Source organism: Gossypium arboreum, chromosome 8 (assembly GCF_025698485.1).
Source record: "Gossypium arboreum isolate Shixiya-1 chromosome 8, ASM2569848v2, whole genome shotgun sequence".
Taxonomy (NCBI): Eukaryota; Viridiplantae; Streptophyta; class Magnoliopsida; order Malvales; family Malvaceae; genus Gossypium; species Gossypium arboreum.
Window position 1 is genome coordinate 110997085 of NC_069077.1, and position 25311 is coordinate 111022395.

Sequence of the window (25311 nt, forward strand, 5' to 3'; positions counted from 1 at the left end):
AAGTATGAAAATGTATAATGATTTGAAACAGTATTACTGGTGGTCTGGAATGAAAAGAGATATCTCTGATTTTGTTTCAAAATGCTTGATTTGCCAGCAAGTTAAAGCTGAACATCAGGTGCCATTTGGTTTGTTAAACCGATTATGATTCCGGAATGGAAATGGGACAGAGTGACGAAGGATTTTGTTTCGGGTTTGCCTTTACCCCTGAGAAAGTAAGATGCGATTTGGGTTATAGTTTACTGATTGACGGAATCAGCTCATTTTATTCCAGTACGATCTGATTACTTGCTTGATAAGTTAGCTGAGTTATACATTTCCGATATTGTGAGATTGAACGTTGTGCCCTTGTCTATTGTGTTAGATAGAGATCTGAGATTCACTTCGCGATTTTGGAAGAAACTACAAGAGGCTTTAGTTACGAAATTGCACTTCAGTACTGCTTTTCACGCAAAAGGATGGTCAATCCTTGCGGACTATTCAGATTTTCAAGGATATGTTGAGATGTTGCATTCTTGAGTTTGAAGGTACGTGGGAATAGTATTTGCCATTGATTAAATTTGCTTATAATAATAGTTTTCAATTGAGCATTAAAATGGCACTATACGAAGCCTTATGTGGTGGAAATGTCGTACACCTTTGTATTGGACTGGAATCAGTGAGAATAAGATTCACGGGATTGATTTGATTAAAGAGACTGAACAGAAAGTGAAAGTGATTCGTAAAAGGCTGAAAGCAGCTTCTAATCGTCAAAAATCATATGCAGATTTGAAATGAAAAGATGTTCAATTTGAGATCAGTGATAAAGTGTTTCTGAAAGTATCTCCGTGGACAAAAGTACTCTGATTTTGCAGAAAAGGCAAATTAAGTCTGAGGTTCATCGGGTTGTATGAAATTATCGAGCGTATCGGGCCAGTTGCTTATTAATTGTTATTGCCACCAGAGTTAGAAAACATCAATAATGTGTTTCACATATTGATGCTTAGACGGTATAGATCGGATCCATCACATATGATTTCTTCGTCTGAGATTAAGATTCAATCCGATATGACCTATGGTGAAGAACAGAACCGTATTTTAGCACGTGAGGTTAAAGATCTGAGAAATAAGAAAATTCCATTAGTAAAAGTAATATGGCATCGACACGATGTTGAAGAGTCTATGTGGTAGCTCGAAGATGTTATGAGACAACAATATCTAAATCTGTTCAATGGTAAGATTTTCGAGGACAAAAATCCCTAAGGGGAGAGTTGTAATAGTCCGATTTAGACCCTAGTAGGAACAGTGGTTTTGGGACCACAAATTCGAGTCTGAAAAATATTTTAATATTATTTTTCATGCTTAAAATATGTGAATTAATATCTATGAAAATTTCGTATGAAAATTCAGGCCATTAACATCCATGTTGGTGGAATATAACAAAGAAAAAGAAATAAAAATACAAGCTTAGGGTTTCAGCACTTTGATTGGTTATTAAGGTATTGATTTTGCTCGGTTTTTTGGTATTGATCAAGCCCATGTCTCAATTTTTGATTTTTTTGATGATTTTAAGTTATGCCATTGTTGAAATTGTAAGCTTTGTGAAGTTAGTTGATGGAAAATGAAAGATATGTGTTGGGTTAATATATTTTGTCTTCGAATTTTTGATGAATTTGAGTAATTTGGGCTAGATTGTGAAAATGATATTTTGAAGGACTAAAATGTGAAATAAATGAAATATGTGGGCTTATATGAACACTATGAATATTTGGCCAAGTATGTGAAAAAGGAAATTTTGTGTATTTTGTGATTTTGTAAATTAGGGATTAAAGTGTTAAAATTCGAAAATGTGAGGGCTAATTTATAAAATTCCCTAAATTTGTGTATATAGATTGATTTGAATGAATATGAGATTGAATAAGTCAAATTTGAATAAACTTAGATCAAAAAGCAAAGAAAACGAAATTAGATTGGGGAAAGTCAAAAGTCGTTAAATAGTTGCTCATTTCTGATCAATTCCATACAAGGTAAGTCAATATACAAATAAACGTGTTTTTAAGTAAATTATTACTATTTATATGATATTGAACATTGATGAATGGCTATATGAGAGGAACATGAGAAATCTGAGAACGTTTCGATAACGTGATGACGTCCGAAAGGCCCCGTACGAACCATAGGAATAGTTAGCATACATATGTCATGACATAGGATTCGATATGTGTTTTCGTGTAAGACCACGCCTGGGACGTTGGCATCGATCTGAGATTTACATGTAAGACCATGTCTGGGACATCGGCATTGTATTTAATTTCATGTAAGACCCTGTCTAGGACAGTGACATCGATATTTGATTACATGTAAGACCATATCTGGGACGTTGGCATTGTACGAGCTTTACGAGCTATCCATGTATCCTCATTGATTCCGTACGGCTCAACGGGCATTTCGAGAAATGAGTAACTATGTAGTTGTGTATCGACTCAGGTAGGTTTCAAATACATATCATGGTTAAGAATAAAAGGTAACTATTTGAACATATGTGGACATATGAAATATGTATGAGCTATATGAGATTTATAGATATGTGGTTATGCTTTACTATGATCTATATGATTGAATTGAATTTAAATTATGTTATGTGATAAATTTATTTATATATGGCTTACTAAGCTTTTGAAAGCTTACTTTGTGTGCATTTCAACTATTTTATAGATATCGAAGCTACTGGAAGCTCGGGAATCATCGAGGATCATCACCACACTATCGAGCTTTATTTTGGTACCTCTTGAAAATGTGAATATTGAAGTATGGCATGTATAGGCTAGAAGTATTTGAATATGTTTTGTAATGTGTATATCTACCCATGTGATATGGCTTAGATTTGGTTGTGTATAAGAACGAATTATGGCTATAAACTATGTGATGCATTATGGTCAATATGATATGTTCATGAATGGCCAAGTGAATTGGTCAATTTGGTAAGTTTTGGTATATGGTCATTTGAGGAATTGGTAAGTTTATGGTATGAGATTGAATGAAATGAAATGAATTGAGGTTATGGAACTCATATTTGGTATGACTTTGGCTTAGGATTTGATATGTTTTGGTTTATATATTGAGGATGAAATTTGTTAATAATGGCATGGCATGAATGGCTTATATTTTGGTTATGAATTGGTTGAAAATTTGGTTTAAAATGTTTTGGTTTTGATGCTCGTAGGGATGGCCCAAAATGGGTGGCAATTTGGCTTTGTAAATAGCCTATTTTTGTCCACATGAGCAGAGACACGGGTGTGTGTCTCAGCCGTGTGTGACACACGGTTATGTTACACGGTCGTGTGTCCCTTGGGGTACCTTACGATTTAAAGTCAGTATACCCTACAGTTTTGGCACGGCCTAGACACACGAGCGTGTCTTTCGGTCGTGTGTGGCATACTGGTTGGCACATGGGCATGTGGTCGGCTGTGTGACCCAAGTCAGTAATCTCCCTAATTTTCACACGGCCTGGCACACGGGCGTGTCTTGTGGCCGTGTGGGCAAGTCAGTATGTATGCCTTGTTTTGCCATGGTTTAGACACATGGACGTGTCTAATGCCGTGTGAGGCACACGACCTGTTCACATGGTGTGTGACTTTTATAACTTAGAAAAATTGTTAAGTTTTGAGAAAATTTGTATGTGCTCAGTTTAGTCTCGACTCTTTTTCTAAAGCATGTTTTAGGTCTCGTTGACCTATGTAAGGGACTCTATAATGAAGTGTTACTATGATGCTTTGATGATTATGAAATGAATGCTAAATGATCTGATATGTCTCGTAATGCCTTTTAACCCTAGTCTAGCGACAGATACGGGTAAGGGGTGTTACAACAAACCTTCGGTAATAACCAGCTAATCCCAAAAAACTTCTGACTTCGGATACGTTTCTCAATGGTTTCTTATCAACAACTGCTGAAGTTTTACTCGGGTCAACTCTGATGCCTTTAGACGATACTATATGTCCCAGAAAACCAACTTTTAGGAGCCAAAACTCACATTTGCTAAATTTAGCAAACAATTGTTTATCTCGCAGAGTTTGCAACACAATTCTCAAATGTTCAGCATGTTCAAACTTGTCTCGAGAATAGATCAATAAATACCATAACAAATCTTTCTAAATACAGTCTGAAGATTCTGTTCATCAAATTCATAAATACTGCAGGTGCATTAGATAAACCAAACAGCATGACATGAAATTCGTAGTGTCTATACCTGGTTCTAAATGCAGTTTTTGGTACATCCGAATCTTTCACCCATAGCTAATAGTAACCAGAACGAAGATCAATCTTCGAGAATACTGTGGCACCTTTCAAATGATCAAACAGATCGTCAATATGAGGCAGTGGATATTTGTTCTTGATTGTAACTTTGTTGAGCTGATGGTAATATATACATAATCTAATCAATCCATCATTTTTCTTAATGAACAAAACCGGTGCACCCTAAGGTAAAAAACTAGGTTTAGCAAAACTCCTATCTGTCAATTCTTGTAGCTATGCTTTCAACTCTTTTAACTCAATAGGAACCATTCTGTAAGGTACTATTGATATCGGTGATGTCCCTGGTACCAGTTCAATAGTAAACTCAACCTCTCTGACTGGCGGTAATCCAAGTGACTCCTCTAGAAATACATTAGGATACTTACAAAACATTGGTACTAATTCAAGGTTCAATTAAGACACTTTAGTATCCAGTACATATGCAAGGTAAGCATCGCAATCTTTTCTCACATACTTTTGCGCCGGTATAGCTGATATAACCATAAGCAACCCACTTAGACTATTTGATTCAATATGAAATGTCTCTCCGTTCTGACATTTTAATACAATAAGCTTCCGTCTACAATTTACAACAGTGTCGTGTAGAGTTAGCCAATCCATGCCCAAAATCAAATCAAATTCATCAAATGGTAACAACATCAAATTAGCCGAAAAACTATAACCCCGAGTCATCAAAGGATAATTCCTACAGACCTTATCAACTAGCACATACCGACCTAAGGGGTTTGATACTTTAACTATGAATTCAGTGGACTCAACAGGTAAATTCTTACAAGACATTAAATTCGTGCACACATATGAATGAGTGGATCCTGGATCAATCAAAGCAGTAATATCAGTATCAAAAATAGAGAAAGTATCGGTACTAACATCTGGCGCAGAAGCATCCTCTCGTGTGCGAAGAGTATAAGCCCTAACTGGTGCTTGGGCCTTGGACCTCACAGCAGAATCTTTTGTAACACCATGACTACCACTCACATTTTTGGGATTTCGAGGTGGTCTACCTCTCACACCAGTATTGCTTGACCTCGAGGTCTGAGCTTTCTCTTTCTTGAATTTCTCTAGGAAATATCTAAGACAGTGGTCTATGAAACGACACCTGAAACACGCTCCATTTTTAATCGACACTCCATAATATGGTTTCTTACAGTGCTTGCACTCGGGCCAAACATCTCTAACACTACCCACGCTTGCTACAAATGTTGCCTGAGGTTTTGAACTAGAGCATTAGGTACCTCTGTCTCTACTAGAATAATCTAGAGAAGCTGTAGAACGGTTGTGATGTTCTTTTTATTTCTTTGATACAGTTAGATATGACTTCCCCATCAATCTTTTTCTCGAGTCTCTAGCTTCAAAATAAGTACGTCTTTTCTCTCTATTGAGCTCATTAGCTTTACGTGCTTTATCAACCAATACCATGAATTCCTTCAACTTAAGAATTCCAACTAGTAAATTTATGTTTTCATTTGGCCCTTCTTCAAACCACTTGCATATAGCAATCTCGATCAGAATACACTCATGAACATATTTACTTAGTCAGGCAAACTCCCGCTCGTATTCTAACACAATCATTTGACCCCGTTTAAGCTCAAGAAATTCTTTATGTTTCTGATCTAAAAAACTTTGACTAATATATTTCTTTTGGAACTCAGTTTGGAAGAATTCCCAAGTGACTCGCTCTCTAGGCACAATAGAAATTATCATGTTCCACAACGACACCGCACGTTTAACATATTCAGCCGATGAACAAGATAGTTCATCAAAAACCCTGATTGTATTCTCTAACCAGAATTTAGCTCTCTCAAGATCATCCTCAACAGTAGCTCATAATTCTTTAGCCATGTACTTATGAATCTTAACAATAGGTGGCTTACTAACTCGGATTGGTTCCATGCCTTAAGGAATAACGGGAGTCAGTTGGGCAGCCGAAGGGGGTAGAGGTTGTTGAGCAGGAATAACTTGGAAGAAGGCTTCTTTAGCCTCACCTCCCTGGCCCTTAGATACGGGCCTTGTACCACTCGATGCAACTCTGTGAACAAAGGCTTGAGCGTTGCTTTCTTCTTAATCAGAGTTAACACGAGTGGATGTCATTGCTATATGAAAATAAGTTTCAAACAGTTAGGAGATATCACACGTTATATAATGGTATGTATAGCTAGACTGATACACGCTACGTTCAGTCTAAGAATTGACTAAACTGTAGCTCTGATACCAATAAACTCAAATCTGTTGCCAGAACAATGTTACAGAGCATTATCGGAGTTTCCAAATCAAACGAACAGAAATCTCAATCATTTCAAAACATATTAATATTCATATAAAAAAACCATCAAAACCATTCATAATGTCCCATATACGAGCCCTCGAGGCCAAAAAATATGCATTAGAAAGAAGTCAACACTAAATCAGAAGCTCAGAGAATTTTCCAAAAAATTGTAAAAATTTTCAATATTGTAGGAATCACACAACCGAGTGGCCAAGGCCATGTGCAAATTCGAAATGGGGACACACGGCCATGCCCCAACCCATATCTGTGCGTGTGTAGCACTCTGAATTAGTCACACGGCCAAGCCACATGCCTGTGTGCTAGGCCGTGTAACAGCCTGACTTGCAACCCTTTAAAAGCTACAGGGGACACATGGTCGTGTGTCACACATGCCTGTGTATCTGCCCGTATGGACAAAAATAGGCTATTTATCAAGTCATTTTTCTCACCCAAATTGACATGTACCTACCATCACCAATGCACATATACACAAGCCATTACAAAGTACCAAAATCATGCACATTCCATCTTTATTCATATGGTATAATCACATACAACCAATATGTCCTTAGGCACCTCAATTGACAATATATAAACATGTATAATCATAAACTCATTTTCGTCAAATGATCATCTAATTTCCAACTAGATTTGCATCAATACAAACCATTGAATTAACTTACTAAATGAGACCAAGTATACTACTCAATTACTAGCCTCAATACACATATATGTTTTCCATAGCAAAGTACCAATTCACATCAAGTTATAAAACAAATGCAATATGCACATTGAACTTGGGACAGCCTTAAAACGACCCTAGTCGGAATGTGGTTTCGGGACCACGAAACCTAGGCATAAAAATAATTTAATGTTTATTTTGATGCCTATGATATGTGTTAATTCGTGTGTGACATTTTTGATGATTTGATTTAGGATTATAAATGTGAATTCCACTAAACAGGACCTAGCAGTAAACTTTGAAAGTAGGATAGGGAAATGTGTGATGACTAATTAAAGCATGCATGCAAAACAATGGTCTTGCATGTCAAATACCCCTCTTTTTATAAGTGGTGGCCGGCCATGACAAGGGAGGATGGGCAAAACATGTCATAGACATGTTTTGTTGGTGCATTAGGGAGAAACATTAAACTAAGGTGTATGGGTAATAAAAAAAATGAAAAAAAAATGTGTGTGAAGGCTTCTCCCCCTCCCCATTGCCGTGAGTTAAAGGAAAAGAATGATGGGCACTTAATCAGCCATTGGAATGGCTAAATATGATCATATGTGGACCTATGTATGACAAAACTATAGTTGGCCCATGGAAACTACAAAATGGGTAAAGGTTACCTTAAAAACAGATGCTAACAGCAGCAGTGGGGTGGATTTGAAAAAATCACCAAAATTTGTAGGAATGAATTTAAATAGTGAATAAATTATGTAATATAACCTTGACGAGTCTATTTTCATATGAAAGTAACGAAATGATCATATGAATAGTATACTAAGAGATATTAAAGTTTTCGTGAGACAGGGCCAGAACGGTTTCTGGATCCCCTGTCTCAACTTTTAAAATTTACCATAAATTATCCAGAAAGAATTGGAAGTCACATATTATATGTGTAGATTCCCATTTGAGTCTAGTTTCATTAGAAACAAACGACATGAGCATTGAACCTCTGTACGGGAAGATATCCAGGTCGTAATGCGCAAAGGTCAGTGTAGTTGAATCCTGAAATAGGGGTGACTTTAACTAATAAACTGTACCAATTGGCCCGACCAAAAATTCTAGAAATAAATCCATGGATGAATATATGAGTCTAAATTCAGGGGAAATTTACGAAATCAGTTTCCGAGTTTTGAAACTCGAGATATGCTTTTTAAGGCGACAGTGATGCAGTTCTCCAGCTTGTCTGGAAATGTCAAATTGGTCGGTGCAATAAGTGGATTTGGCTCGTTAACCCCTCGTGTCCAACACCGGCGACGGTCTCAGGTACGGGGTGTTACAATTTTATTGGTATCAGAGCTATGGTTTAGTCGATTCTAGGACTACCGTAATATGTTGGGTCTAGCTATACATGCCATTTTGTGATTATCTGATAGCGTGGTGATTTCTGACGTTTGAAATTGTGTTTATTTATAGTAATGGATCCCGATCCCAACCGAGCAATAACTGATGATGTGGAGAGTGTGGCACCTGCTCCCGCACAAGGGACAGCGCCGGCGGACTCTCAACCTGTTGGTAGCAATCCGAATGATGAGGCTAGGCAAGCTTTCTACAGCGTGATGAATGATTGGTTCAACCAATACATTCGAACTAACACGGCTGTTCCACAACCTCCATTCCCGACTAATACAACCCCCGCACCTACAATGCCTCCGGTAACTGACCAAATAAGGTCCAATAAGCCCCCAGTTGACAGAATCCGAAAACATGGGGCTACTGAATTTAAAGCTACGGATAGCTACGATGCCGAGGAAGCTGAGTTTTGGTTGGACAACACTATCCGGGTACTCGATGAGCTATCTTGTACACCCGATGAATGCCTAAAGTGTACTATCTCCTTGCTACGCGATTCTGCCTACTATTGGTGGTGTACTCTGACTTCTGTTGTGCCCCGAGAGCAAGTAACTTGGGAGTTCTTCCAAACTGAGTTTCGGAAAAAGTATATCAGTCAGAGATTTATGGATCAAAAGCGGAAGGAATTTCTTGAACTTAAACAAGGTTCCATGTCGGTTACCGACTATGAACGAAAATTTGTGAGGCTTAGCTGGTACGCGCGAGAATGCATTTCTTCAGAAGCTGTGATGTGTAAACGCTTCGAAGATGGACTGAATGATGATATAAAGCTGTATGTTGGCATTTTGGAAATCCGAGAGTTTGTCGCTCTTGTCGAGTGAGCGTGCAAAGCCGAGGAGCTCAGTATGGAGAAAAGAAAAGCTGAAGTGGGAGCAAGGGAGTTTCGTAAGAGGTCTTCGGGGAAACCCTTCCCACAATCATCAAAGAAATTTAGAGATGGCTTAGGCCGGTCTAGAGACACTTCAGGCTTTTCTAGACGAGATCGCGATCGACCCCCTGTGACCACACGAGTCACTTCGATCGCCAGTGGTGGAAATGATCATCGTGAGAGAACGGAGTGCCAGTATTGTGGCAAATGGCATTCTGGGAGTTGTAGATTCTGTGACCGCTCCTGTTACAAGTGCGGATCAGTTGACCACTTCATTAAAGATTGCCCAAGGTTGTCTGAACCGAATGTAGATCAGAGTGGGAAACCGGGCGCTACCACTGCTCGAGGTAGACCATCTAGAAATACGGGTAATGCTAGTGGCGGTCAGAGAGGGTCGAGAGATGCTATAACAAGATCCGAGGCTCGTGCTCCTGCTAGGACTTATGCCATACGCGCACGCGAGGATGCTTCCTCGCCAGATGTTATTACCGGTACTTTTACTCTCTTTGATACTAATGTGATTGCTTTGATTGACCCTGGTTCTACTCATTCATATATATGCGAAACCTTAGCATCCAGTAAGACTTTACCTATTGAGTCTATTGAGTTTGTAATTCCGGTGTCAAATCCCTTGGGTCATTACGTGCTCGTCAACAAAGTGTGTAAGAAAAGTCCCCTAGTATTTCGAGGTTCCTGTTTTCCGGCGGACTTGGTGCTTTTGCCGTTCGACGAATTCGATGTTATTCTTGGTTTGGATTGGTTGACCATGCACGATGCGGTTGTAAATTGCAAAAGCAAGACTATTGATCTGAGGTGCGCGAATAACGAGATAATTCGGTTGAGTCTGCGGACTCAAAGGGGTTGCCAGCTGTAATATCAGCAATGTTGGCCCAGAAATACGTAAGAAAGGGGTGCGAAGCATACCTTGCGTATGTACTTGCTGACAAGGAGTTAGAAAAGAAACCCGAATCTGTGCCGATGGTTTGTGAATACCCAGATGTTTTCCCTGAAGAATTGCCGGGTTTACCACCTGTTCGGGAAATAGAGTTTGGCATCGAATTGGTACCTGGTACCACTCCAATTTCGATAGCTCCGTATCGTATGGCACCAACTGAATTAAAGGAGTTGAAAGCTCAGTTGCAAGAGCTGGTGGATAGAGGTTTTGCTCGCCCGAGTTTTTCACCTTGGGGTGCGCCAGTGTTGTTTGTGAAAAAAAAGGACGGAACTATGAGGCTGTGCATCGACTATCGTTAGCTTAATAAAGTGACAATAAAGAACAAATATCCGTTACCGTGTATCGATGATTTGTTCGATCAACTGAAGGGAGCCTCAGTGTTCTCAAAAATAGATTTGAGATCGGGCTATTATCAGTTGCGATTCCGAGATTCCGACATACCCAAAACTGCCTTCAGAACGAGATATGGTCACTACGAGTTCTTAGTGATGCCGTTTGGGCTCACTAATGCCCCTGCGGTATTTATGGATTTGATGAATCGGATCTTCAGACCATACTTGGATCGGTTCGTAGTTGTGTTCATTGACGACATCTTGGTCTATTCAAGAGATGAGACCGAACATGCGGAGCACCTGAGATTAGTGTTGCAAATATTACGAGATAAGCAGTTATATGCTAAGTTCAGCAAGTGTGAGTTCTGGTTAAGAGAGGTTAGCTTCTTGGGTCATGTGGTATCTGCATCGGGTATTCAAGTCGACCCGAGTAAAATTTCAGCCATACTTAACTGGAAGCCTCCAAGAAATATTACTGAGGTTCGGAGCTTTTTGGGACTTGCCGGTTACTACCGACGGTTTGTAAAAGGATTCTCGATGATAGCCACACCCATGACGAAACTGCTTCAGAAAGAGGTCAAGTTTGAATGGACGGAAAAGTGTCAAAAAAGTTTCGATCAATTGAAAACTCATTTGATGGAAGCTCCAGTATTAGTGCAGCCCGAATCTGGCAAAGAGTTTGTCATCTATAGTGACGCCTCCCTACTTGGGTTAGGTTGCGTATTGATGCAAGAAGGTCGAGTTGTGGCCTATGCGTTGAGACAATTAAAGCCACATGAGAAAAATTATCCGACCCATGATCTCGAATTGGCTGCCATCGTATTCGCCTTAAAGATATGGCGACATTACTTATTTGGTGAGAAGTGCCATGTGTATTCGGATCACAAAAGTCTCAAATATTTGATGACTCAAAGAGACTTAAATCTGCGACAAAGACGTTGGCTCGAGTTGTTAAAAGATTATGAGCTTGTCATTGATTATCACCCGGGAAAGGCCAATGTGGTTGCGGATGCCTTAAGCCAAAAATCACTGTTTGTTTTACGAACTATGAATGTACACTTGTCTATTCTACCCGACAATGTGTTAATAGCCGAATTAAAGGCCAAACCATTATTGACTCATCAAATTCGTGAAGCTCAGAAAGTTGATGATGAATTAGTTGCAAAACGCGCTGAATGTGTTCCGAATAAGGAATCAGAGTTTCAAATTGATGATAACGATTGTTTGAGGTTGAAGTCGCTTGTGTCCCAGAAATTCGGAGCTTATTTTGATGATTCGAACGAAGCTCATAGTAGCCGAATGGCAATTCACCGGAAGTACGAAAATGTACAATGACTTGAAACGTCAGTTTTGGTGGCATGGTATGAAACGAGACATCTCCGACTTTGTCTCGAGATGTTTAATATGTCAACAAGTGAAAGCAGAACATCAAGTGCCTTCAGGGTTACTTCAGCCGATCACGATACCCGAGTGGAAATGGGATCGAGTCACAATGGACTTTGTATCCGGACTTCCATTGTCAGCGAGTAAGAAGGATGCGATTTGGGCCATTGTAGATAGATTGACTAAGTCGGCTCACTTCATCCCCGTACGCACGGATTTTTCAATGGACAAACTAGCCGAATTGTACGTTTCTCAAATTGTGAGGTTACACGGGGTGCCTATTTCTATCGTGTCGGATAGAGATCCGAGGTTTACCCCGCGATTTTGGAAGAAACTGCAAGAAGCTTTGGGTACCAAGTTGCATTTCAGCACCGCCTTCCACCCCCAAATCGATGGTCAATCCGAGCGGATAATTCAGATACTTGAGGATATGTTGAGATGTTGCATCCTCGAGTTCAGTAGTTCATGGGAACGGTATTTGCCTTTGATTGAATTCGCTTACAACAATAGTTTTCAATCAAGTATTAAGATGGCACCTTACGAGGCCTTGTACGGGCGTAAATGCCGTACACCATTGTTTTGGACTGAGCTTGGTGAAAGCAAAATTTTCGGAGTGGATTTGATTAAGGACGCTGAACTGAAAGTAAAAGTAATCCGTGAAAGTCTGAAGATAGCCTCCGATCGTCAGAATTCGTACGCGGATCTGAAACGAAAAGACATCGAGTATTAGGTGGGAGATAAAGTGTTTCTTAAAGTTTTGCCTTGGAAAAAGGTACTCAGATTTGGTCGTAAGGGCAAGTTGAGCCCGAGATTCATTGGGCCGTACGAAATCTCTGAACGAGTTGGCCCAGTTGCGTATCGTTTGATTTTGCCCCCTGAACTTGAAAAGATTGACGACGTCTTTCATGTTTCGATGCTTCGACGTTATAGATCTGATCCGTCGCACGTGATTAGTCCATCAGAGGTTGAAATTCAAGCCAATATGAGTTATGAGGAAGAACCGATTCGTATCCTAGCATGTGAAGTGAAAGAATTGCGAAACAAGCGGGTTCCGCTAGTGAAAGTGTTATGGCTCAAACACGGGATAGAAGAAGCTACTTGGGAACCCGAGAACTCTATGAAAGAGCGATACCCAAATCTATTTACCGGTAAGATTTTCGATGACGAAAATTTCTTAAGTGGGGGAGAGTTGTGACAGCCTTAAAACGACCCTAGTTGGAATGTGGTTTCGAGACCACGAAACCGAGGCATAAAAATAAATTAATGTTCATTTTGATGCCTATGATATGTGTTAATTCGTGTGTGACATTTTTGATGATTTGATTTAGGATTATAAATGTGAATTCCACTAAAAAGGACCTAGCAGTAAACTTTGAAAGTAGGATAGGGAAATGTGTGATGACTAATTAAAGCATGCATGCAAAACAATGGTCTTACATGTCAAATACCCCTCTTTTTATAAGTGGTGGCCAGCCATGACAAGGGAGGATGGGCAAAACATGTCATAGACATGTTTTATTGGTGCATTAGGGAGAAACATTAAACTAAGGTGTATGGGTAATAAAAAAAATGAAAAAAAAAATGTGTGTGAAGGCTTCTCCCCCTCCCCACTGCCGTGAGTTGAAGGAAAAGAAAGAAAAAAATTTTGTTCATCCTTTCTTTGAGCCAAAACTAGGAAGAAAATACAAAGAAGAAAAAGAAATGTGTGTGTTCATCCTTGAACATCTTTTGGCCGAAAATTGAAGGAAAAAGGGAAGAAGGGAGTGAAGCATTCGGCTACTCTAGGTCACTATTAAGGTAAGTTTGATGTTTTGCCATGAGATTCATGTATATTTTAGTTGCTAGCTTGATGTTCTTATTAGCCCATTGTTCAAATCTTTGCTATGTCATGGGAATGATATTCGGCCAAGGTGAATGTTGTGTTAATGCCATTGCATGCTAAATATGAAGCTTGATAATGATACATGTGATGGGGGAGTGAGGACTCTTGGATTTTCTTTTAGCATTTTTTAGTGAGACACTAAGTTCTTTGTTTAACCATGACCAGATTGAAACGGTATGGTGTTGTGGTGTATTCGGCCATGGTATATCCATAAGTATGATTCATGCATGTTGCATGGTAGGTAAGATTTGAGCTTTGGATATGTGTTTATATTTGGATATAAGCAACTTGAGATTCGCCCTTACACCTACATGTATATATGTTGCACATGATGCATTGGTATGACATATATACTATCTCAAGGTATATAATTGCATATGATGATGTTTCGGCTATGAAATAAATGATAGAAGAGTATTGAGCTACAATATGCAATGCATTAGCTAGTAAAACGTATGCTGTTTTTGTGTGGTATTAAGTGTATAATTGGCCTCAACATGGGCATGCATATTCGCCACATGAGGGGGTTGGTGTGCATGCATTCGGTTAGAGGCAAGCATATTGATGCCTATTCTTGGCTTGGAAAATTCAGCTAAGGAGAGTACTAACTAATGCGTTGAATTCGATTCGTGATTTCGTACACATGTGACTCTAATGTCTAATATATATAAGGGCTAAGTACCTTGAGCTTCACTTTGATGATTGAATGAATTGTATTGAATTGCTTGTTATGATTAAAAATTGTGCATGACCATTGTGTATTTGAGCTAAAGGATGGCCATATGACCATTTAAACTCCTTGTCATATTCGGCCATAAGCTATTATAATGAGATTTTAATAAGTTAAATTTGTGTGAATTAAGCTCAAGAGCAAAGGGGAGCTAAATCCGATAAAGGGAAGGAAAAAGTGGTCGAATAGCTATCGGAATCATTCGACAACATCCGAGGTAAGTTCTTGAGTAATAGAGCTTAAAATTATGATTGATTAGATCATGTCTCAAGTAAATCGAAATCATGCTCTTTGTGTATGTGGCTATTGAGCCGAAATTGTAAATATGATAAGTGTCTTGTGTTTGAGCTTTGGTAATGAGAATGTAATAAGAAGGTATATTGATTTGTTGATCTATGTGCTTGGTTATTCGAATGGTATCCGGGCTAAGTCCCGAAGGCTTTTGTGCTAAGTGACTAAAACCGGGTTAAGTCCCGAAGGCATTTTGTGCGAGTTACCAAAACCGAGTTAAGTCCCAAAGGCATTCGTGCGAGTTACTAAATCCAGGTAAATTCCCGAAGGCAATTGTGCGAATCACTATAACCGGGCAATGTCCCGAAGACAATCGAGCTAGTCGCTATATCCGGTTAAATTCCGAAGGTACGTGATTCGGGAATGAACAATGTTGCTGTAAAAATTTCAGTTAATACGCTTGCAAAAATTCCAGCAATGAGGTATGTTCGTATGTTCTTGAATTAGTTGAGTCCTTACAAGTAAGTACTCGCTCAGTTGATAAACGAGCTACCGGCCTTTGGCCAAGTTGATCTTTTGTGTATGAACATAAGGGTTGGTAATGTGAAGTAAGCATGATACTGAGAATGTGTGCATATGAAATTATCCGTTTAGCTATATGAATGCTATGCTTTTGTTGTGCTGGAATCCCTTGCTCAAAACTTACTAAGCATAAATTGCTTACTCCGTTTCTTTGCTCTCTTTTATAGATTTTGGCTCGTTAGCGATCGGATTCGGGATCATCAAGTCAAGTCAACCACACTATCGAAGTCCTTTTGGTACCTTTTGTTGAACTTTGGATATGGCATGTATAGGACTACCCTTGTCGTTTCGAATACTTTTGTGATGTATATGTGTACGGCCATGCGAAAATGGCTCGTAAAAGTGAAGTGTGGCATTAGACCATTTGTGTTCATGTAATTATATATGGCCTCATGTTGTGATTATGGACTGGAAAGGGGAATGATGGGCACTTAATCAGCCATTGGAATGGCTAAATATGATCATATGTGGACCTATGTATGACAAAACTATAGTTGGCCCATGGAAACTACAAAATGGGTAAAGGTTACCTTGAAAACAGATGCTGACAGCAGCAGTGGGGTGGATTTGAAAAAATCACCAAAATTTGTAGGAATGGATTTAAATAGTGAATAAATTATTTAATCGAACCTTGACGAGTCTATTTTCATATGAAAGTAACGAAACGATCATATAAACAGTATACTAAGAGATATTAAAGTTTTCGTGAGACAGGGCCAGAACGGTTTCTGGATCCCCTGTCTCGACTTTGAAAATTTACCACAAATTATCCAGAAAGAATTTGAAGTCACACCTTATATGTGTAGATTTCCCTTTGAGTCGAGTTTCATTAGAAACAAACGGCATGAGCATTGAAGCTCTGTGCGGGAAGATATCCTGGTCGTAATGCGCAAAGGTCAGTGTAGTCGAATCCTGAAACAGGGGTGACTTTAACTAATAAACTGTACCAATTGGCCTGACCAAAAATTCTAGAAATAAATCCATGGATGGATATATGAGTCTAAATTCAGGGAAAATTTATGGAATCAGTTTCCGAGTTTTGAAACTCGAGATATGCTTTTTAAGGCGACAGTGATGCAGTTCTCCAGCTTGTCTGGAAATGTCAAATTGGTTGGTGCAATAAGTAGATTTGGCTCGTTAACCCCTCGTGTCCGACACCGGCGACGGTCTCGGGTACGGGGTGTTACACAACTACCATTTCACCTTTCAAACACATTAAGTAAATTATCAACCATTTCAAGTCTAATATTTACATGCCAAAGCTAAGTTCATTAGAACACCAAAATACCACAACTCAAGCCAAACCAAATGGCCATTTCAATAATTAAACTTGTAACAGGCCAAATTTTCCCGGGCCCAAACTAGAAACCTAAAAACCCCAAAAAAAATAAAACCAAAAAAATATAAATTCTGTAACACCCTAAACCTAACCCGGACGTTATGATCGAATCTGGCGCGTCACATTGAAGTGTTTTAGCGAAAACCTTGTTTTCATTGAAAACCCTTCTTAAAATTAGAAACCTTGATTAACTTATAAAAACTCTCTTTCAATCGCGAAAGCTTGCTTAAAACATATGATTTATGAAAGCTTATCATTTTAAATTTAGTTGCGGAAATGTAGAAAAACAATCTATGATTTAGGAAACCCATGTTGACCTTCTCATAATTACAATGCATAAAAATAACAATCCAAATAATAATAAAAGGGAAGGCCTTATTTCATTCTAGTCTGAAATTACTTAATAAGCTAGAAACTATATGCTTTCTTTTTTAAAAAAATAAGTCCAAGTGGTCTTGCTAGCTGGCCACCTCCGAGTCTCTCCAAACATCGAACCTTCTACTGAGCATCACCTGAGAAAAATAAAAAAAAGAGGGGGTGAGTTTTCGAAAACTCAGTGTGTATGACCCTGACGAGTAATAAGCATTCACCAATCCATAAAATCATACATGCAATGCAATGCAGTACAACCCACCCCAATAATCCATCTGGTACACATCAACTCCGTCCCCCAATACACATCATGTGGGGATATAAATATCGACCCACCCATCCGATACACATCAAGGGTAGCCCAGTTACGGAACTACCTTCATTGCAGCAAGCTGCCAATCACATATTGGGCTTAAAAGCCGTCGGTGGATCCACGATTGTCAAGCAACCATGCGATCCTCATATAATTCCTCCGTTCCATAATTCCAACCCATATGCAACCTAAAGAGAATATCGCATGTATGCAGCAGATATACATGAACATCCATAAGTCTTACATTCTACACATAGGGGTATTTTAGTCATTTTCGCCCTTAGGGGCATTTAGTTAATTTCTCTTGTTATGGGTTTGTCACTTACCTTAGCCTATTAACAAGTCATCGTTGGCTAAAGTGAATAGATACTATGCACCAAGTAGGATTCCAGAGTAGAGGAGGTGAGTCATTAAGACCGCTTAAGTACCAAGCTGTCCCTAGATCCAATCCTACACATGCATATACCCATTACCACACCTTAACCTTATAACTCGTCCACAGTCACAATTAATTAATTAAGTTTTACGTCAATTAAATAGTTGTCAGATACTAGGCCCAAAAGCCCAAACAAGTCTACATACATGCATATGGCCCACTAGGCCCAATCTCATTCATATGGCCTATTAGGCCCAAATCACATTCGTATGACCCATTAGGCCCAAATCACATTCATATGGACCATTAGGCCCAAATCACATTCATATACATGCTTTCGTATACTTTCCATCACCTAACATCAAGTTGCCAATTTTGCCTTTTATGGGCCCAACAGCCCATCGGGCCCACTTAGCCTATTCTGGCCCGGTTGGCCAAAACACGGCCCAAGTTCATGGAATCGCCAATGGAGCCTCAGATAACCTATCAGTTTCCCCCTTACGAGTGTTCACGCACTCGCAAGACTACCGTAGCCAAACTTTTGGCTTTTCGGCATTTCGGCATTTCTGGATTTGTCGATCTACTTGTGTGTGTGCAGTGTATGTACACACCTGGTAATAAAGCGTACTGCGATCCCCCTTACCGTGACCTACAATCGATATCACTCAATGATTACTCACATATACTTATCGAATACTTTACCAAAAGCCGAAGTCTCAACTTAACCTTACCTAAAATGCTAAGTCTTAATAGCTTTTCCTTGATCACTAATCACGAGTACTTCCTTGATCTGCATTAACCTTTGCTGTTAAAAACATATTGGGTGACTTGTATCCATCATATGTCACCCTTTACTACTAAACCCTATTCGGCCAACCTTTACCGAAGTGAAGAACACTTACCAATATCTCACACCTAAGGAGCAAATCAGCAGGGATTCGATACTAATCCTACAAAAATCGATTAGAAGAAGTGAGGGAAAGAGTGATCTATACTAGCAAAATCGATTGAGAGAACAAAGCACTTACACTAGAATTAACTGAGTGGAAAGGGTAGTGGCGGCATAGAGGATATTAGGCTTTTGAAACTTGTATGGTAAAAGAGGTTTTTCGGCACAAAGAGAAGTAGAAATCTTTTAAAACCAGAGGTGAATCAAAAACAAAACTTTGAGTAGGGAAGAATGGAGAACTGGCACAAAGAAAAAGAAAGAAGAACAAGGGATTTTTGGCTTTTAGATCTTTGGAGAAAAAAAAGGTGCTTTCTGGCGACAAGGTGAAGGAGAATTCAGCATTAGCCTGGAAACCTCACATTCGGCACCTATATACAGCCTCTATGGCCGAATTTTCTATGCCCAAATTCCCAATTTGGCTCCACCTCTTCTTCACTCCTCATCTCCTAATTTTTCTCCCTGATAACTCCCTAATCCCCTCCTCAAATTTCTCCTCTTATCACTCCCTACAGTGTTCATATCCAACGCCACCACTGTCCATCCCTTAAGCAAAAATAAATCCTTCTTTTGAGCAAGGAGGGATTCCAACCCAGGACCTCCTTGTCATGCATGTGACACCACTTGCCACTCCACCACAAGGCTTTCTTGTGTCCAATTCTTCCTTCATTTATTTAAAAGCCTTCCTACTTGCCAACAAGGTTCTTTTAATAATTAAACCATAATTTCCTTTACCCCTAAGTTCAAACTCAAACCTTAACCAAGACCTGCTATAACATAATTAACACTTGACTAGGAGTGTTAAGCACAATTTTTATCGAAACTGAAAAAATTGAAAGTTCAGGATTTCGGGATTTTTGGGGCGTTACAAATTCCATTACAAAAAATCAAACCCAATTACATTAAACCCAAAGAACCCAAATGAAAAGGAGGCCTAGTGGCCCAAAACCTAGACCTATTTTCAGTAAAAGAAAAAACCCTAGCCTCCCTTACACTACTTCTCCATGTCGGCAGGTGTGCCGTCTGACCCCTTTGCCACCACGGTCTGCCACTCCTACAGCCTTTGCCCTGTACCTTCAGACAAAACAAACACGCAACAGCATAAAGGCAACAAGAATAGTAGCAAACAAAAAACGAAAGCAAGCAAAAGAATAAAAATTGTAATGAATTTCGACTATAAAAAGCCACAAAAACACGAATGTTTTTTTCTTCTTACACATATACAGAATCAATTAAAAAAAGAATTTCAAAAGGTGGTTCTTTTATTCTCTTCCTGGCATCTTTCAAGTTATTTTTTTACTTCATATTGTTTTTTTCCTTTTTATTATTTTCAAAGAAATAAAATACAAAATAAAAAAGCCAAAATCTCAACTTTCTTGCATTTGAGCCGCCGTGGGTGGTCGAGGTGACAAGCTCCGAGGAAAGACGGTACATTTTTATGATCGGGAGTCAAAAAGCCTAAAAAATGGCAGTTCTTTTATTTTCGACCATCGTGGATGACAGCGTCGTAGTCGGCAATCGGCGACCTCCACGGTGGTCTGGTAACCGAAGGATGGCCGGAGAAAGAGAGAGTGAGAGAGAGTTTGAGAGAACTCTCAGATTTTTTGGAAAAATAAAGGGAGAAGGTTTTTTTTTTTGATATTTATATAGAGGTCAAAACGGTGCCGTTTTGGACTTAAGCATCAGTTACCAAAACAACGTTGTTTTGCTTAAGACCCGAAACTCGACTCGATTTCAGGCTAGGATTCGCGTGTTTTTCCCTCAGAGGGATATTTATGTGGTGGGTCCTTCTTCTTTTTCGCCCTTTTTCAATTTGATCCTGTCTTTATTTTTTTTAGTTTTACCCCTGTAATTTTGATTTTATTTCATTTTAATCCTTTGAGAATCAATGCGCATATGGAAAGGGGTTATTTGCTCATTCAGTCCCTGTCATTTTTAGCAAGTTATATTTTAATCCTTTTTAGTCTACTTTGATTATTTACAACTTATTCCCCTTAATTTTGTTTCAATTTCAATTTGATACTTGGCCTATTTAACTTCAAATTTTTAAATTTTTTTCACAAACTATTTCATTTGTTATTTTATTTGTTTATTTATTTAGTTTCAATTTTTAATCAAATGTCATATTGATGTTCACTTATTTATTTTTTACTTAATATTTCTTTTATTTTATTTTTATAATTGGCTTTTTATTTATTTTCTTTTATTGTGCCCTTATTTATTCTTTTATTTGTTTGCTACTTCCAATATATTTCAAAATTTAGATATTATTATTATTATTATTGTTATTGTTACTATTATCGTTTTTCTTTGTTATTATTATTATCCTATTATACGTGCTGGAATTGTGATCTCATTATACAAATTACCATTATATTTTTATGTTTTATTATATTATTACAAATTATGTTGCATTATCATTATTCATTAAACACAACATTTTTCTTAAGTTTTAAGCGCTTTTGTACCTCATTCGATTAAACTAAACATGTATCATTTTAAATTTTACATTAATTTTTATCCAAATTTGTAAAAGAAAATTTTTAAAATAAAGGCAATATTCTGTATTTGGAGCTTCGAGAAAGTCGTACCCTAACTTACAGGATTTCGATTTCCTTGTTGAATCTAAATGGCCGAATATCCTTTAAAATTAAAATATACAAGTTTTTAAAAAAAAACTAATTAAAAGGCAAGCTTATTCTCAATGGTTCAAAATACCATGTCCTAACTTACGGGATGTGACATTTTGTTATTTCGAGGAGAGAGAGTTTTTAACGTTCATTTCAGTTTATTCAAGCATTTTTTTAGTAAAATTAACATTAAAAATTGAGGGATCGTATTTTAAATTTTTCAAGTTTTCAACTTTTCGACATTAAGACATTAATTAAACAATTAGGTACCAATTTTAGGCATTACGAGGGTGCTAATCCTTCATTGTACGTAACCGACTCCTGAACCCATTTTCTTGAATTTTTGTATACCGAAAAAATATTGTTTTAATAAATTAAACCTTTTATTCAAAAGATCAAGTTTCGAGGTGATCTGATCACACCTCATATAAAAAGGATTGGTGGCGACTCCCATTTTCGTTTTTCAAAATAAAAAGTCGACCTTTCAAAAAAATGTTTCGACAGCTTGGCAACTCCACTAGGGACAAAATAAGAGAGTCAAGACAAAAGTTGATTACTTCTTGTCTTTTTCATCGAAAATCGATAATTTGGTTTAAATTTACGATCCTTTCATTGCATTTCATTGGTCTACATCATTTTGATATATTTGCCCTATTGGTTTGAGACTTCGGATATACTTTTGCATTTTCCATTTCTTAACCGGTCAGTTATACCCTTTTAAGTGGGAGTGAGAAACTATTCCTTCGTGAAGTATTCACATTCGTATAGGATAATGGATTGCTTTCAGGATACATTCATACCTATGTCTTCGTGAGATTTTCATCTCCGTATAGCTATAGGGAAATGTATTCCCCTGAACTAAACTCGGTCCATATGAGCCTATAATGGGTGAGGATCAAGGAATCTGCCAGTTCAAGTACCCTTACTTTAGAACCGAACCGCATATAGTGAGCCCTAAGAGCCTACCCTAGGTAGAATCGCACCGAACCCCTAGTGGTCACCCAAATAGGTGTTTTATTTATTATTTCTTGCTTACTTTAGCTTTGTATAAAATGTATTGACTTGTTTTATTTTGCTTTGACTGTGATTGAATGAAATTTTCATCATAAAAAAAGCTGTTGATTTACATTCAGTTACTAAATAGAGAGCTTGCCATGGAGAACGAATTTCCTGATAAAATGTAAGATAATGCGACTGTCCGAATATGGTTTGAGAAAACATTACTAGAGAAAGGTGATAGTTCGACGGAGGTGTACGTGTCAGAATTGTGGGACTTCACTCGTATCAGCATGACCCAGAACAATCTCCAAGAACTTAAAGAGATATGGGTCCAATAGGATGATGAAATCAAATCGCTATTTTACTGTAATTTTGGTGATTTGCCCTATCTACTCGATATCAAAGTGGACAAGTGTAACACCCCGTACCCGGGACCGTTGCCGGAGTCGGACACGAAGTGTGAACGAACTTAACTCACTTATTTCCACAGTCCATTTAAAAATTTCCAGACAAGCTGGTTAACTGCGTCACTGTCGCCTTAAAAATCATATCTTGAGTTTCAAAACTCGAAAACCAGTTTCATAAATTTTTCCTGGAACTAGACTCATATATCCATCTACAACTTGTTTTCTAGAATTTTTTGTTGAGCCAATTAGTACAGTTTATTAGTTAAATTCTCCCCTGATTCAGGGTTCGACTACTCTGACCTTCATGCATTACGACTTAGATATCTCCTTGTACAGGGCTTCAATACTTATGTAGTTTATTTATATAGAAACTAGACTCGAAAAGGAATCTATACATATATGGCATGACTTCTAATTATCTCTGGTTAATTTATAATGAATTTCCAAATCCGGAATAGGGGATCCAGAAACCGTTCTGGCCCTTTTTCACGAAAACTTAAATTTCTCTTAACATATGACTCATATGATCGTTTCGTTTCTTCCATATGAAAGTAGATTCATCAAGGTTCGATTACATAATTTATTAACTATTTAATTCCATTCCTAATATTTTTAGTGATTTTTCAAATTTACATCACTGCTGCTGTCAGCATCTGCCTTCAAGGTAAACTTTACCTAATTCATAGTTTCCATGATTCAACTAGCCCTTTTAGCATATATAGCATAAAATATGATCATGATTAACCATTCCAATGGCTAATCGTTTCCAAACATTACCATACCTCTTAATGAATAACATACAAAACGATTATAATACTACGCTCAAAGTGTATATAAGCCATTTTCGCATGGCTATCCAAATTTATACAAAACCAAGGGGTACATGACCAACAACAAAAAGGGGTAGTCCTATACATGCCATTTTCAGAGTTCAACCAAAAGTGTACCAAAAGGGCTCTGATAGTGTGGGCGACTTCGACTTCAATAATCCCGAGTTCGATAGCTAACGAACCAAAATCTATAAAACAGAGATTCAAAGGACGGAATAAGCATTTAATGCTTAGTAAGTTTTGAGCAATGAAATTAAACACAACTGAAGTATAGCATTCATATAACTAAACGGATAATTTCATATACACATATTTTCAAAAATTAGTCCTACTTCACATTTCCAACCCTTATATTCATACATAAGGGATCAACTTAACCAAGGACCGGAAGCTCATTAATCGACTGAGCGAATAATATTCAAAAGGAAGCAACTGTTCCAATGCACATACGAAACATACCTCATTGTTGGGATTTTACGAGCGTATTAATTGAAATTATTACAGCAAGATCGCTCATTCCCAAATCAAGTACCTTAGGAATTCAATCGGACATAGCTACTCGCTCGAATGCCTTCGGGACATAGCCCGGTTATAGTAACTCGCACAAATGCCTTCGGGACATAGCCCGGATATAGTAACTCGCACGAATGCCTTCGAGACTTAGCCCGGATATAATAACTCGCACAATTGCCTTCGGGCTTAGCCCGAAATTAGTCACTAGCACAAATGCCTTCGGGACTTAGCTCGGTTATCATCCGAATATTTATGCACATATCAATAAATCATGACACATCTCTATTTCAATTTCATAACTAGAATTCAAACACAAGTCACTTATCAAGCATTATCATTTCGGCTCAATAGCTACATACAAGAGCATGATTTTGATTTACTTAAAACATGATCTAATCAAATCATAATCTAAGCTCCATTACTCAAAGACTTACCTCGGATGTTGTAACGGTTTCGACGCCTATTCGATCACTTTTTCCTTCCCTTTATCGGATTTAGTTCCCCTTTGCTCTTGAGCTTAATATTAACAAATAAATTGATTTAATCATTTGAACATCAAAAAGAGAAACTCAAGGTTCTTAACCCATATATACATTAGACATTAGAGTCACATATATATGAAATCATGAATCAAACTCAACATATTAGCCCACACTCTCTTTTAGCCGATTATCTAAGCCAAGATAAAAGCATCAATATGCTTGCCTCTAACCGAATACATGCAACACCAATCCATCTCATGTGGCCGAATATGCATGTCTACGTTGAGGCTAATTATATACTTAATACCACATATAAATGGCATACATTTTACTAACTAATGCATTACATATTATAACTCAATACGCACTCAAAGCATTTACTCCATAACTGAAACACCATCATATATAAATATATACCTTGAGATAATATATATGTCATACCAATACATCATGTGCAAATTTATATATATATATGTGCAAGAGCCGAATCATAAAGTTG